The sequence below is a fragment of the Polistes fuscatus genome, unplaced genomic scaffold (genome assembly GCF_010416935.1).
Source record: "Polistes fuscatus isolate 324 unplaced genomic scaffold, CU_Pfus_HIC Scaffold4, whole genome shotgun sequence".
Classification (NCBI taxonomy): Eukaryota; Metazoa; Arthropoda; class Insecta; order Hymenoptera; family Vespidae; genus Polistes; species Polistes fuscatus.
The window spans coordinates 1,656,685-1,674,051 of NW_025113118.1; the positions used below are offsets into that span (position 1 = coordinate 1,656,685).

At 32.0% G+C, this 17,367-nt stretch overlaps 1 protein-coding gene across 3 annotated transcripts in view; it reads right to left on the reverse strand.

The window, feature by feature from the left end:
• The window catches only part of LOC122520840 (amphoterin-induced protein 1), a 251,722-nt gene that overhangs the window by 85,819 nt on the left and 148,536 nt on the right, over positions 1-17,367 (reverse strand). The window contains exon 4 of one of the 3 annotated variants that reach the window (XM_043641144.1): positions 12,820-12,864. The exons of the other annotated variants lie outside the window; for them this stretch is intronic. The gene's annotated coding sequence lies outside the window, so the exon portion shown is untranslated. The remainder of the gene's footprint in view (positions 1-12,819; positions 12,865-17,367) is intronic. 3 annotated transcript variants of the gene reach the window in all.

A 17,367-nucleotide genomic window follows, 5' to 3' on the forward strand; every position in this document is an offset into this window, starting at 1 on the left:
AAGTTCGGAACAGTACACATCGTATGATCCGGTTTTATCAATAGGTACTATATAGCTATACGGAAACCACGCTCGAAATCGATACTCGAGCAGTTTCGTACACGCTTCGATACACTTCGTTGCGTTTCGTGATGCGCACAACCTCGGTACACGCTTTTCTTCCGTTTTCTCTCTTTCTCTTCTCTTTATGGATCTCTCGCGTTAGTCCTGGCAACGATCGGCAATACCCCTTATATCGAGTCGACACATTTGTCTCTCTTCGTCTCCGACCTTTCTTCCATCTTTTTTCCAACTCTTTTGCTTCTTCCAGCGCTACTTCTATTTCTACTCCGCGCCGGTCTGATTTATGCAGGCGACGATCCACCCGAGATAACGTTTCACGTGCTATTGGAAAATTTTAAATTATGGCCTCGACGAACGCTATGAATAATGCCACGTTTCTTTTTCCTTTTACGATTTTTGAATCCCTAGTAAAAAGAAAGAAAAAAGAAGAAAAACGAAAAGAAACTAACAAATTGATCTTCCCGTCTAATTATAGAAGAGATTAATTATATCGTACATTGTCGTCAAGCAAACTCGTTGGATTTAAAAAAAAAAAAGAAAAAAAAAAAGAAAAGAATGATAAATTAATGAACACATTAACGCGATCAATAATGTAATGCGCGAGAACATTTATTCGTTTGCAAAACCGACGAGTTTATCAGTACATTTTCTTTTTAGTTAGATCTCGTAAAAATGTCAACTATTTGCAATGAAGACTGAATCGATCGTTAATCACATTAAATTCCAAAATAAAATTCTTCTGCTCTTGTGCTCGTAAATTCATTTTAATTAACCCGGACTGTCATATTGTCGAGAGAAAAGCAGGTGCAAAGAAACGTTTGAATTTAAGCGCGTTAACGTGTCTCTGTTTTTATCGTGCAAATGGTGTTTTATTTGATGCAACGTTCGAGGAAGAGAAAAAAAAAGAAAACATTTGCTACTACACGTTAGGTTTAATCGATAGGAAAAGCTGCTGTTACACGAGCTGTATTCTTGGATCAAGGTTAACGCTCTAATCGAGGATCAAACCTACCAGACACGCTTTAAAGAAGCACTTATACTTGTCTTACTTAGAACGTTACTCGTTACGAACCGTCAGCTTTAGACTTTAGCACGTTTCCTTGCCGTCGATCACGAACCATTTTTATCCGTTATTTTTCTCTTTCTTACGATCCTAGCACGAAGGGCGAATACGACATAAAGTCGCGAACAATCATGGTAGAGACGATCATTCGTTTGAATGGGAGAGAAGATCTAGAAGGAAAGAGAAAGCGAATAACCGATAAATCGAAGAGACAGTGGCGCGTCCACTTTGCTGAACTCCAATAGATTTCTTTTCCCCGCCTCCTACCGTCTCGTTATATTCTCTTTTTTCTTTATCTTTCTGTCTATATATATTTTCCTTTCTTTATTTTTTATTTTTATTTATTTGTCTTCTTTATCATTTCAACTCACCATCGTTGTTTTCCTCCTTCACTGATTCCAATCGACATCAATCTTCTTATGGTACTCCAAATTGTTTTTATCTTCTACATTTGTGTAGAAAAATATTATATAATTTAGAAAAATATTCATAACGAATATCTAGTTTCCGTTTTGATAAACTAACAAGGGGACCTTACACTTAGTCCGACACGGATTTTAACGAGCTTTGGTATATTAGTAGTATACTTTGAGGTTGTTACCGTGGTAAAGTATTTTGTCCTAACGCTCAACCATTTTTGAGAAAAAAGCTTTTGAAGTTTTGGTTTTTATTGTATACATATTTATATTATCTTAAATTCGACTGTCTTTCAAGTAGCGCGTTAGCGTATCTAGTAGCGTTCTCGCTTTTCGTGCCGCTAGTTAGTGTTCGATCCTTCATAGAGGAAGTTTTTTTTAATAATTTTTTTCTGTCTGTTTTCAAATTATTTTTCATATTTTTTAATTTTTAAATATATACAGGAAAGAAAAAATTATTTATTACAAAAAAATTAGAAATAATAAATTTTTTCACATCTTGCGAAAATAATAAAGGAAAAGTTTATCCTTGAATTACAGTTAATATTTTATTTTTTTACAGGTATATGAAAATAGACAAATAAAGATTTATCTCTCGTGAAGATTGTATCAAGATACAATCAATAGTCAATCATCAATTGTCATTAAAAATTTTTCATAAAATGATTCGATATGTATGGTACGCTTTGAAATTATTAAAACCAAATGAAAGAGAAATATCTTTAAATGTTAATCAAGTTTGTTTTTCAACAAATCTTTTAAAAAATCGTTGTTCATGTAAGAAGTCATCTTTTATTAATTACGCGAGATGTGAAAAAATTAATTGTTTTGAATGCTTTTACGAGAACTATCACTCTGGAACCTGCATTTAATAAATAATAATAAATGTACAATAAATGTTAAAACATATAGATATAAAAAAATTATACATGAAATTGTTAATGATTAGAATATATACGATTGTTATTTGTTAGTATATTGAAGATTTATCTATTTTTATATACCTGTTAAAAAATAAAATATTAACTGTAATTCAAGGATAAACTTTTCCTTTATTATTTTCGCAAGATGTGAAAAAATTTATTATTTCTAATTTTTTTGTAATAAATAATTTTTTCTTTCCTGTATATATTTAAAAATTAAAAAATATGAAAAATAATTTGAAAACAGACAGAAAAAAATTATTAAAAAAAACTTCCTCTATGAAGGATCGAACACTAACTAGCGGCACGAAAAGCGAGAACGCTACTAGATACGCTAACGCGCTACTTGAAAGACAGTCGAATTTAAGATAATATAAATATGTATACAATAAAAACCAAAACTTCAAAAGCTTTTTTCTCAAAAATGGTTGAGCGTTAGGACAAAATACTTTACCACGATAACAACCTCAATGTATACTACTAATATACCAAAGCTCGTTAAAATCCGTGTCGGACTAAGTGTAAGGTCCCCTTGTAAGATTCGATTAAGGAGTAAATATTTCTATACTTAATATATGTAGTAGGTAGATTTATTCTACAACGGAGTTGAAATAATAATTGAATATAAATCGTACATCATTACGCTTATTATAAATTTTTGTTTGAAAATTTTAAAGAGAGATTTTAATTTTTATAGAAGACAACATTATGCGTCGAATTTATATTGCGTGCTTTTGAACTACAATATACATTTTCTTCGATTAATTAACAATCATTTAAGTTATATCAAACATTCTAATTTATTTTGTTATTATTTAAGATTTTTAAACTAAACTGCATTTGTTTTACTCTTCCGGTTCAATGGTAATTTCCAGTTAAAGATTTTCACTTAATAAAATATAAGATGTTTAATATTTAAAATATAGATATTAATAGATATTTAATTTTTAAACAAATATATTTACTTTATATTATTCTTATTTTAATGTGCATTAAACTGATTCTGATACTAACAATAAGAAACATTTAAATAACAGTGAAGGCAAAGGATGACCATTTTAAATACGAGAAAACCAAAAATTTCTCAATTTTACAATTTTTACAATTTTATCAATATTTACGATTTTAAGGTATGTAAAAGCATCTTCTGTACATTACTTTCGTATTTGTTTAATTCGCTTGTTATAAATAAAGTTTTCAAATAAAATTTAATAAATACATAATTAAAATATAATTAATGTATTAATTTCTATATTTTCTCCATTAAAGAAATACAAACAGATAAGAAATCGATCCGACGGAAAAGAGGAGAATAGGTTGTATCGTTTATCGCGTCAGTAAAGGTCTAAATAATCTGGGATGTAAATAATTTTGGATGTAGCGGTTTTACAGTGTTCTCCGCAAGTCCATACATCTTCATTGTCCGTGATGCTACCTAACTGCAAGTAGGAAGAGAAATCGACGAACGAAACACTAGAGCTGTGAATCACACGGCTCGTGGCTCCTTTATATTTATTCGTCGAGAGAACATCGTCAGTCTTTTAAAGCGTGTGTGCACGTTAACTCGTCTACAAAGCCGACATCCTGTCGTTAATACGCGGACCCTTTCTTTCATTCGGTATCGACAACGATTATGTATTTATTAATAAACAAAAAATCCTACAAAGTAGTTTTCTTTATATTTTAAACTTTACGAATAATTGATTCTTATACGTCTTATTTACATTAAATATTAAAGAAAAGAAAGGCTAAACCAGTAACAATATCTCAACGATAGATTAATACTTTATTATATAACGTTAGTCCTACGCTATTTTAGAAACTTTAGTTTTTTTAGTAATCATTCATTAATTTTTTCAATTAGACGTTGCATCAATTAATTTTTGATGTTGTAATTTCAAGAAATTAACGACAATTACCTGATAAGACATTTATGTATATACTATCGATAGTAGAACTTATTGTTAACAAAAAATGATTATAAGCATTATATAATAAAGTAGTATTCTTTATATTTCTATTTTCAATCAAATATTTAATAGAAATTTTTATTATTAGCTATAAAATTTTGAAAATTGCGAGATAATCAGCTAAGGATTTTGTTTCAGAACCTTGGGGGGTCGAAAGTGTTAATAAAATAATGGTTATTAAAAGAGGAGCAAAGTAATAGTCTCATTAACGAGGCCCCCAATTTTCTTGCCTCAATATTGATTCTTAAACTGCGATTAGTTTTTATAGATAAAAAAAAGTAAGAAAAACTCTACATTAACTTTTCGCCAGTAGAAAATCGATGTTTTCTAAGCAGACATAAGAAGCGTACTCTTTTAAGAGTATAAGAATTTTAATTAAGACCCATTTAAATAAAAAGTACACTTTGTAGATGTAAATAGACCTCGATTGAATGAAAGAAAAAAGGATTGAAGAAGAAAGATTATACATTATACTACTGCACGCAATAGCTGTTACACAGCAATAACGGACGAACAAAATTGAAAGACATAAAGATTGCATTCAACTACGTATCGGAAACGTTTCAACGCCTTCCTCTTACTTACTGACTAATACGTCCACTTCTTCTTCGAGAACTCAACTTATCATCGATTGTTTCGTTCCTTTGTCACTTACTCGAGACAAGCCTCGCAAGTGCGGCACCCTTAAGAATTCTAAGATGCTTTTCTCGGTCTTATCGTTCTTTTGTAATCTTACTTATCTTCTTCCCTTTTTCTATTTTATTCATCCTCACCTTCCTTTTCTTTCTCTTTCTCTCTCCCTCCATTTCTATCATTCTTATATTCTTATAAATTTCAAATAAAAATTCACTCAATTTTTGTTTTAACCTCATAGAATTATAATCATCAGTTCTCTAATCTTGCGATTCTCGGTTACACGAATTCTAAATCATCCGACGATAATCGATTCCCATAGTCTGGATTATATTCCGCATTCATGATAATGATGCGAAAACGCAAATTTCGAAGAATGGGCCAGTCCCAGTATGCCGCTGGATTACCTCACTCCTATGGAAATCTATTTGTCAGCTTTTGGCTAGAAACTAATGGAACTCCACGTGCGATAATTCTCTTGAGTGTAACTTATCCGTCAAAATCGTATCGATTGAGATCCATCGGTCAGTCAATTAGCAGATGACTCCCCTCTCTCTCATTCTCTTCCCTGTTGCTCTTCCATTCTTTTTCTCTCTCTTTTCCTCTCTTTCCCTTCTCTCTTTCTATATATATATTCCCCTTTTTATCGCTTCTCTGTCCTCTTTCTTCTCTCTCTCTCTCTCTCTCTCTTTCTCCTTCCTCTTTTTCCCTTTCCTGCCGTATTCAATCGCGATAGGAGGAGGATGAGTTTCGATCCGTCGAAATTGCCATTCCCCTCCCCGGTTTTTTCATCACGTTCGTTTCTTCTCTTTTGTGCCGAGAATGGACGATATACGATACAAGATGTGCAATTTAAAAGAGACACAGATAAAAGTATCAAGCTGAAATTCCTAGATAAAAAAAAGAGTAAGTCGGTAAAAGAGAGAGCTTAGCCGATGCTTTTAGGGACGAAAGGAATTTTTCCAACATATTCATGTATACATATATATTTACATGTGTAGGATAGATTCATGCGATTGCCGACAACAATTCGAAAACTTATCATTGAGATTAAAAAATTATTATTTGTTATTCAAATTTGAGTAATTCGTTTGTAATATTTTTTACTTCGATTCTACAAGCTTTTAATAGTATATCGCTTATATATGTTAATAGTCCAAGCTTAGTATATATCGCTTATATATGTTAATAGTCCAAGTGGGAAATGCTGACATTGTGATGCCAGGTGTTTTTAGCGCAATGTAGGAAACAAAAGAATTGTTACAGACATTTCCTAGGCATTGTACATAATACTTAGGTATTCTATAGAATACTAAATGCTATTTATACATTATTATTTATACATTATTTATACATTATTTTATACATTATTGGGCAACACACACAACACACAGACACAAGCGATCATGGAGTACAGTAAAAAATTAATATTTTTTTGCTCCGCGAATTTTTGTGCGCGTATTTTTGAGACTGTGCGTGCCGCTATACTATGCGTACCTCTATAAACTGAAACTTACACAATACCGGTGTGTTATTGTGTAGGGCCCACTGTTCCTTATCATAACGAAAGATAAACAGGTTTAGAACGAAATGTTTCATATCTGCATTCTATTGAAAATCATTCGAAACGAATCGGAGATGTATTTCTTACTTAACCAGTTTCTCATTTATCATTCTATAGAATATCTAGGAAATGTGAGAAATATGAATACATTTTCTACATTTGCCAGTTAGTTTTTAGCGTCATCAACAATTCTTAGGCATTGCTCAAAATGTCGGATTTCCTACTTGGACTATAACATATATACATGTATCTAAAGAAAATAGAAAAAAAGCCGAGAGATAGAGAATAATATAAAGAAAGTGCAAGAGAGAAGCAAAAATAAGGGTGTTGGATAGCGTGTCTATGTCAACTTACGTGTGCTCGATAGGCCAGACATAGATTAATGTTCGTACTAAGATGTCGCTATTGGTTGTGTGTGTGAGAGAAAGAGAGAGAAAGAGTAAGAGAAAACAAGGTAAGAAACGAGTTGGTCACCCTAAAGCAAACGATATTCTCGAAGAGTTTCGGGACAGTCTACTGAAACAAACTGTTTTAGATCGATACTACAGATCGATCCTTCATTCCAGGATTCTCCCTGTAAATGAACTATCGCGATTGTAGATAGCCCTTCTACGTAAAAATGGGATTCTACGTGAAGATAGTAAGAAGCTGCTCGCTTGGGACTCTTTTACAGCCTGCCGAGAGAAGAAGAGTGAGAGAAAAAACGATACAGAAAACAAGTACATTGGTGGGAAGACTTTCTTTCAGAAATCCCTCGAGGTAAAGGAAGGCTTAAGATTAAAAAAGGATTGAACAAAAAACGCTTAATAAAATCAAGTAAACGGTCTTCAGATTATTTTTTTTTTAATCTCGATCATTTAAAATTTTCGTGTAAAATAAAGTTGTTTCGGTAAAATTATGTAACGATGTTAAAGAGTTAAAAGATAAAAAAGAAGTAAAAAAAAAACGAGTAAATGGATACGATAACCGCGTTGATAAAAATTTCGATAGCAGGTCATCAGAAAAATGTATAGCTTTGCGAAAAATGCAATAAGCTTTACACAAGCTCGGTTTATTCTTCATTAAAGTTCGTTATTATGAAAAAGCAGGTTATTCAAAATTATAATACCTCGTTAAATCTCGTATTATTTTTTTTGAATAATTTGAAATTGGTACATGAACGAGAAAAAATAGTAACAGTCGGTGATGTTGCCAAAAAATAGAATAAAACGTCGAAAACAGATAATAAATGATACATTTTCTTTCGAATCTCGTGGTTTTATTGATATTTATCTGTCGCTTTTTTAGTCAAAATTTGTTGAGATACATTTCTCTGGATTAAACGAAACAAGAAGTGATTTTATATTATAAAAAAATAACAAAAAATATCAAGTATACTATATCTAAACTTTTGATGTCACTAAAACGATTAATATAAACTCATAAATGTTACAAAATAAAATGATAAATTTCAATATATGAAACAACTACATATTTAAATGATTATCATTAATACAGAAATTTTTAATCAAAGAAATTGGTAGCTTTACTCGGAAATAGATATTTTGTATGTTTTTTTTTCGACAAGTTAATAACTGTTTGAAGAATATGTGGGAAGCGAATAAAATTAAAAATAACAAGTAAAATCGAATTGATCCTTTATACAATCTCCGAGTGAACGATATCCGGCGGTTCCGTTTGCCATAGGACGACGTTATTTCCGCCCGACGGAAAAGAAGAGAAGATTACGTGAAGGAGTCCGTTAGGGGTGGTGGGCGTACCACGAACAGTATGTTATATGTGTTTAAATAGATAACCAGTTTCGATAGGAGTTGCGTGGGCTTTCTCCTTCTCTTTCATAGTTTTACTTATCTCTTATCTTCTCACATCTTTACTACGATATCGCTTGCCTCGTTAATTTCATCTCATTTGTGTTTCTATCTCTTAATCCTTTGTGTCCTCCGTATGTAATTTACAATGTGTGGCATACACAACCAATGGATTTATATACAGAAAAGGAATGACTAATGTCTCATTTGCATTTTGCATTTTGCGTGTGATTTTGTCACTGAGTTTATATTCAGTTTATTAATAATGTAATATACAGTTGCAGCCACTACCACCACAGCAGCCAGCATTACTGTCACTGTCATCGTTCGGAGTACACGTATGTGTTGCGGTCCGTCATATACACCCACTCTAGTTAACTCTATCATGTGTGCTTGCGTGTGCGCTTGCGCTCGTTACGCTATAGTCGAATACCAAGTATTATTAATTTCTCTCTTTCTCTCTTTTCCATCCTCTTGTTCTCTATTTTCGCTCTTTTTTCTCGTCAGTTTGTTTGTACTAAGCGCGTGCGAGATTAATTTCAACCGAACGTGATGTTACGACTGGTAGTACCACGCCAAAAGGATCGCAGAAGCTTGGCGTACAAAGGTAATAAAGTATTATTAAAAAATGCGCATATCGGTCGCTTGTATCGATGCTATCTGTAATTGGTATACCGTGGTCATACAGTTCAAATTTATAGGGATTATTTTTTATCATCCTTGTCATGTACCATATCGCTACTGTCAATCCAATTATTTACCTTTTCTTTCGTATATATTCGATAAAACAAGAACTAGCTTATATGTTATCGCGGACGTTTGACAAATTAAAGAATTTTCTCACGAGATTTCCGTAATCCAGTAATATAATTGAGTATTATTTTATGCTAATTTTATTAGCTCATCAACGTGTTAGAATTTTTCACAAATTTGAAATAAAGCATACGATCGAACGTAAGATATAGTGATATTTAAAAAATAGGATTTTTGAGGAACAGTCTTTCGAAAGAATCTTTCAATATTGAGTGCGTGTCGATTTACGATAGACACGATAATAAAAAACTTTTTTTAATTATATTTTGTGTGTGCAAGCGTGTATCATTAAATATAAATTATGTAATTAATCGTGCGATAATTAATAAAACGATAATTAATCGTGATTATTCAATGTCAAAGGAAGCTTGGTGGTGTAGTCTTCTGTTTGCATATTCATAACTAAAATGGAAAAAAAAATGGTGTTATTAGAAAATATTTCTTCTCCGTTGAGAAGAAAGCTTCTTTCTATTAAGTGAAAATGAGAGAAAGAAACCAACTATGATCAAATATATGATAAAATATAGAAATGATAAAACATGCATAAGTCGGTAACGAAATTTTTGAATGCGATTCATCCGAATTGAGCGATTAAATTACGAGAAAAAGAAAGAAGAAGAATACTGCAATACTATAAAAGTCTAACGAAGTGAAGAGTGTCGTGAATAAGAATACTAAAAATTTCAAACGCCCGGAGAGAATGACAATGTAGATGAAAAAATGTAGAAAAAGATTGGAAATGGTAAAAGTAACGAAATACGATCGCCTATAAAAATATCATAGGCCCCATAGTATAGGTAATAATTCATAATCGAGAAAAGTCGAACGGATTTTCTGTCCGGTTCGTGGTGCCATGTTCGATATTCACGCGAAATAGAACACATCCAGGATGGCATCGTTTCGAACGACGTTATGCGTTTTATATCTTTCGGAATTCAATGCCACGTGAATGATAAAACCAAAATAAAAGAAAATAGAAAAAAATAGTGAAAAAAAAAAAAGAAAAGACGAGATTTCTCGACCGTCACGATTTTAACGCAAGTACAAGCGAACCATCGTGAGGAGGATGGAGGAACAAGAGAAGGGAAGAAGATTTATAATGTATATATCGCCGAGTAGGAACCGAATTCTCCCCATCGCTTGAAAATCCTGCCTCTCTTTCACCGACTTTTAACGCTACTACGTTCTACTTGTTTATTTTTTTTGTCGATCTTTTTTTGAACAATACGTTGGCACGATTAATCTTCGTATTTCACAAAAAAGCTCTTCCTCGCGTTAAGTCACACGCATGGAACCCACCTGCCGAGTTTGCTTCACCCTCTTTCTCTTCCTTTCGTTTTTCTCGTTACCTTTTCCTTTTACTCTTCCCCTATCAGTTAAAATTCTACCATTGATCACATCTTTTTTTTTTGACAACACAACAATGTTGCTACATCATTTCGTCATAATGATGTCCATTAACTTATATCATTTATGTGATGGTGAGAAAAAATTCGAGAGAGAAACAGAGAGGCAATGTTTTTTTTCTTATATGAACGAAAAGAAACTTAAGACGTAAATAACGTAGAGTGGTTAGTATTAAAAGTGTGTGCATCGATATTTCTAGAAATATCGGTAGACGATTTCCTTATAAGTACTACTAAGAAAATGTTATTCTTCATTTGTCTCGTATGACGATAAGAGTATGAGTATGTGAGAATTTATTGTAGGATGAAAAAGACTGTTTCTCTAGACGGGAATGCATATGTTTTGTAAGGTGATCACTTGAGTCTATCGCCTTATATGAGGTCGCACCGAAACCGCTCGAATATTCCCTATCGGAAGTAAAGGAATAATCAAGATTTTGTATGTTCGAAAATGATCAAGAAGTTTCGAGAAAGACGCTACGGGAAATGATGAAAGGTGATAGAGGGGGATGATTAGTATATATAGGCAACGAAAGGACAAGTCGGCGCGCATTTGCATGGTCTTGATTCGGAAATTACGACGAATGTGTTTTGTGTGAAAGATTACGACGAAAGGCGAATAACAAAGAGATAATTACGACGATATCTTTATTAAGAACTACGACATTTAAAGTAACATAAAACACAACGAGTATTAATTATTAATTTACACGATTATAGATACTTACGATTTTATCTTATTTTATTAAACCTTATTAAAGCTTTTAATAAACATTATTAAACAATATTAAATAAAATAAAATACAAAATACCTAATAAATCTTACATATATATTTCATTTATTGATTAAATGGAGGAGAAATATTATAAAAAGAAATCATTATTGTTGTTTTCTATATGATAAGAAAAAGAGATAAATCCTTTTTTAAAGGATAAGAAAGGAAATTAATAGAGAAAGAAAGTAGAAGGAAAGAAAATGAAGACAAGATTTTCGTCGGAAATGGCCATATTGAAGGAGATTGCAAGCTCTGCTAAGTACTATTGTAACGAGCTTTTTATGGTGAATATGTTAGAGAAAAAACGTGACTTTTTCGAGCACGTGCCAATATAAGAAGGACGCGAATTTTAACCCTTAAAACTGCTTCAGACACTGTTTACTATTCTGAGATTTTAGAGTGTGCTATTCATGAAACGTCGGTAACCAAGAAATGCGAACTACTTATCTACCATCGGGGATTAACATTGCAAATTATCGAACATGGTGTCAAAATTTAGAGAAATATTGAACGCACGTACGTATATTATTATTCGTATGATTTTGCTTTTGAACAAAACGTGCCACAGATTTCGCTTTGATCGTTAAAGCGATTAGAACAATCGCGAATTCGATAATATGGTTTAGAAGTTAAAGATTTAAAGTTTAGTAGATAATCGATAAATTTGAGAGAGAATTTCTTGTAATCACATACTAAGCTTGCTAGGAAATATTTTTCATTATGTTTAACATGTATATTATTCAAATATTAAATGATTCTTTTGAACTTAATGTTAAAAACATAATGTTAATTTAATTTCAAATTAATTTAATATTCAGGCACGGTTTTTTTTTAATATAATAATTGTATTACCAATTTTGTACGTGGTACATGCAAATTTATGACATGTTATGGAAACTTCACTTTGAGAAGGTTTTACGATACGAACTACTAATATTTGTGCTCGTGTCAAGTGTAAAGTAGAAACGAGTAGGTACTAATGCAGACATGAATTTACCGAGGTTATATTTGCCGAAAGAATATCCGTTGGTGTGCATATAATAAAACATTATTAAAATTTTTATACGACGTACTGACTCTCCAAGGACATCCGACAGTAGCGGACATTTATGAGTAACTTTCCAAGTGAGAAAGGCGGAAGCGTATTTTTGTTTATAATACATTCTCATTATACTTGCATTATTCCAGTATTATTTTTTATAATTCTGTAATTGCATTACACATAATATACATAAGATATATCTTATATAGTAAGATAATATATGTATACTTCATGAAATAAATGCTATGATGGAAATCGTATATAGTCATAAATTAAAATTAAAAATGAAATTGATAAAAGCATTAAGTAGAAAAAAAAAAGAAAAACAAAGAAATAACTCACAAGTGAATACCGACGGTGAATTACTTTCTGCCCAGTTGGTTTTTCCTATAAAAGAAAAAGAAAAATAAAGTATAAATAACGTAATATCAAGAAAGAAAAAATCTTCTTTAAAAATAATTTTCTTAATTTTATTAAGACGTAAAACTAATTCAAAGTTCTAAACAGCGTATATACCTATCTCTGTTCCCAAGTACTTATCTACCTATGTCTAATTAAACTTAGGCCGCTTGAAGAATATTCAATTAGTATCGATAGCAGATACAATCAGTCCTGTGATTTGCCATTAATTAAATGTTCGTCTTTGGTGAAGTAGAAACTCTAATTGAAGTGTAAGAACTTTCGGTAGTTTCGTTAGGAAAACCACACGCTCCTAAATTAATTAACACAACAAGGAATCTAAGCTAATCAAAAGAATCTTTTAACGATTTCGAGTGAAATTTTTGATGACGTTTACCATATTCTTACCAAAAGTCTCCACATTTTACTTTCCAGTTCCATTATCATTGTAAGCAGATTTAAGTACTTACTTCGTCTAAGTTTAGCTAACGAATTCGTTATAATCGCATTCAAGCTTTCTCTCACGGATGCAACGGCTTGCAAAGTAACAAACCTACCAAGGAACTGATCGAAACTCCTAGAAGACTTGCCTCTCACCAAAACGGATGGGAAAGAGGGAGGATAACTTCGCGAGATAATCGTCACAGATAAATCGGATCTCGCATTTAACGATGTCCTTAATTACACGGCCAACGAAAATCAGTGTTCGATTTCTCATTGGGAGGCAGATGAGCTCTTGCCGAGTTAGCATGCAATGTAAGCTTTCGCGCTTTACTGCGGTCGACGAAAAATACTTTTCAATTCATCTCGTGACATCTTGGAGAATTGACGATCAAATGTTTTATTTTATGTAACTATTATCTATTTATTCGGGATTACATTTATTATTATAGTACATAAATGAAATGAAATACGTACGTTATCAGAATTCATGTGTTATTAAAGTGCCTCCAAACTTTATTACAAAAATAGTTAACTTGTTCAAAGGACCTTAGATCAATGATAATTGAAATTTAATGAAAATGGGAAATATATTATGTTCTTGCTTTGGACAATCGGAAATAGTTATTTTGTCAGTAATCACAAAATCAGGAGTGATCTATTCATCTATTCAAATTGCATCGTTGAATCATCAAACTAGCGGGCTATAGAGTGATGTAGTTTACACGAAAGATAGACGGATCATGTAACATTTGCTTTTACGTAACATAAATTGATAATAGCGGTAATAAAGGATGGTTTACAAAAGTGGACGATAGTTCGACTCATTATTAATACGTTCAATATAGATTACCGTACGGTACAAATTCCTATAGTACATTTAATAATTTACTAAAGGAATACAAAAAAAAATCGGCACTTTGTATAAAAAGAATACGATAATAATATTAAGAAATTATATTTCTATCATTAATAAACATTAAATACTCTGATGAATGATTATAAAAAAATAGTTTCTCTTTAAATATAAAAATTCAATACATTGCTCTTTCTCTCTCATAATTTATGATTTTCTAAAATTTTTATTTTAAAAGAAATAAGTGACACAATTAAGATTCCTTTTTTTTGTATTATTTAAAAGAACTTTTAATCGATAATCTGTAGAAGTCGTCATACGAGCAGAGAAAGGGCAGGTTCGTAATTTCCTCCTATTAACGTCTTCGGGCCAATCTCCGAAGTTTCGCCGAGAAATTTAATTATTTCGTATATAGAGAACATACAGAAAGAGAAGGAAAGAGAGAGGAATGAAGGTAAAGAACAGACCATTTTGAATTACGACGGATGCGAAAGATGTGCTTGGCATAGAGCCAAACCGTTTTCCCCAGCGCGATAAGCAAATCTTCCATAATGTGAGCTAAACTTGAAAAGGAAGAAAAAGAGTAAGAAACGTAGAGAAAGAGGAAAAAGAAGAAGAATAAAAAATAAACATGGATATGCACGGGATGAAAGGGAAAATATAATCAGACAAAGAATTTAAAAAAAATTACTTGATAATACCGACGATTTTGACAAGATCAAAAGAATTTGGAACATGCTCTCTTTTACGAAAGCCGCTTAAAACATTATCGCAAGATTATCTTTTATAGTCAATTATAATCATTCTAAAGAGAACGAAGACGTAATATTTTAGTTTGAACTGTTTTATACAAATAATAAAAATGCAATCTCAAAGAACGCAAAAATTGTAATAAACTTATTATAAAAGCGAATGAATATCTGTAACTACTCTTTCTTTTGTTATATAAAGACATAATAAAAAAGAAAATAATCTTTCGACGAAGAACTTTAAAGAATGTTTTGTTATTTTACGATGATATTAAAACTTATCTCTTCTTCTTCTTCTTCATTCTTTAATTTAGGCAAGTTGCCTGTTTCGTAACGACGTTCTTCTGCCTATTGCACTGTCAAACCGTCGCACCATCGCCTTCGTGGGCGCCCCGTACTTCTGCGGCCAATCGGTGATTTATCCCGTGCAATTCTGCCGATTCCTGTTGTCCACTCTGCTAATAGACAGAGTGTCGTTTCTATGAGCCGCAAATTTTTTTTTACGTTGGGTAGGGAGCTAACCTGATCCAACAACCTTCCTCCTTTTCCCAGGCTTAGGACCGGCAACATGATCGCTGACCTTGATCCGTCCAGCGATCATGCAGGCGGAGTTAAAAACTTATCTCATAAATACAAAAGAAAAGCAAATATGTTAATAAATGTGAATATTTCAAAGCTTAAGCCGATTAATAGGGAATTAAAGAATAATTATTCTAATTGAAACTAAAGTAAAATAATTTCGCAAATAGTACTGACAATAAATATCGTCTGCGAATATGAAAATAAGTGAAAAAGCAAGACACAAAATTATAAATATGTAGTATTACATATTTTTCTCCGGTGACAAAAATGAATGAAAGATTTGGTGAAAGAGATTATTTCAGATCGAGACAAACGCAAAGACGTTTATATAATAAAGACTTTAATAACTTCTTGAGAATTCGTAGCTCTTCAAGTTTTCTTACAACGGTCACCCTGATTACGAAAATCTTTAGGCTTCAAAGTAAGTACCTAAAGTTTTCTTATCCGATAATGCTTGATGATTCGAATTCATAATCCGCGTGCCTGTCGCTAGACCAGCGTTTAAAACTTCATCGAAAGTTGCCTTGTGAAAATACTCGAATCGAACGACGGAAGTTCCTTCATTTGTCATAGACCATTCATTCCAAAATATTCGATCATCATTTTAAAATGTCGTCGCCTCTTAAAACCGAAAAGTCACAAACCTCCATTTTCAACGAATTACTATTAAAGTATTAAAAAAATGAAATCAAATTAAATGGAATTAGAAAGGGGATCGATCTCTCTTAAACATTACAATGGCGGTTGTATACTTATTGTAAAAGTGTTTAAACAATGATATGCTCAATATTGATAAACGCTCAATCAAAATTAACGATAATTGCGCGTGTAACTTGGCAATTTTCACCTATGGCTCGGTAAAGGTTAATTTAAATCCATTATTCTTTGACATTTCGAAGATATCATTAATCTAGTCGTGACTTCGTAAACCACGTACTTAAATATTAGATTCCCGATTTATTATATCGGGCCGTGGTAAAAGCTGAACCACGGGAACGGAGCGGTGAAAAACAATTTGTTACATGTCAAACGCAGTCTCATTTTTAATTTTCCCGAGCTAGTAGAAAAATAAAAAAGGGAGGAAACAATCCGCGATAGAAGAAAAGAGTTGGTAGTATGTGAGTACTGTGAAAAGTATTAGCTTCGATGGGAAGCCTCTTGCGGTGGAGTAGTTCGCGATAAAAGCAAAACCACGGAACCCATGCTGCTCGATATTAAATGCAAGAATCCTCATCTTTATTTCTCTCGTATTTAAATGCAGCTATTCGTCTCATTCAGTTGGAATTTAAATGGCTACTTAAATAATATTGTTCTAAATCTCCTTCTTTCTTTCTTTTTCTCTCTCTCTCTCTCTTTCTCTCTAACTTTTCTTGGAAATAATGTAATTTCTTTCTTAAAGTAATTGTGTAAAGCAAACGAAGAGAAATATGTACGTTTTAATTCTACAATATTAACTAACAGTCATTAAGGTCGCAAGAGGGAATTAATAGCATTTTTTTTATTTCAACTAAGCTAAAAAGTAATTAACCAATTTACATATGGCATATTTAAAGTTGATAGTAATTAGTAATAATAATTAATATGTTTTTCTATATATTTACACGTCGTCTACATCCAATCAATAAAGTAGTTTGAAATGAATTTCAAGTATATTTATGTGGTGTGTGTGTTTCCATAGATTCCTAACTTTTAAACTCGATACTTTCTTCTAGTTGAATATAAGTTTTTAGCATTTTTCAATTCATGAAGTTGTTATTTGGAATTCTAGAAGCTGAGAGAGAAATCGTCTATTATTTAGCGTCTTTCACGGGCGGAAGGTTAATCGAACCAGTAAAGAAGATTCGAGAGGTTTAAAAAGAGAAC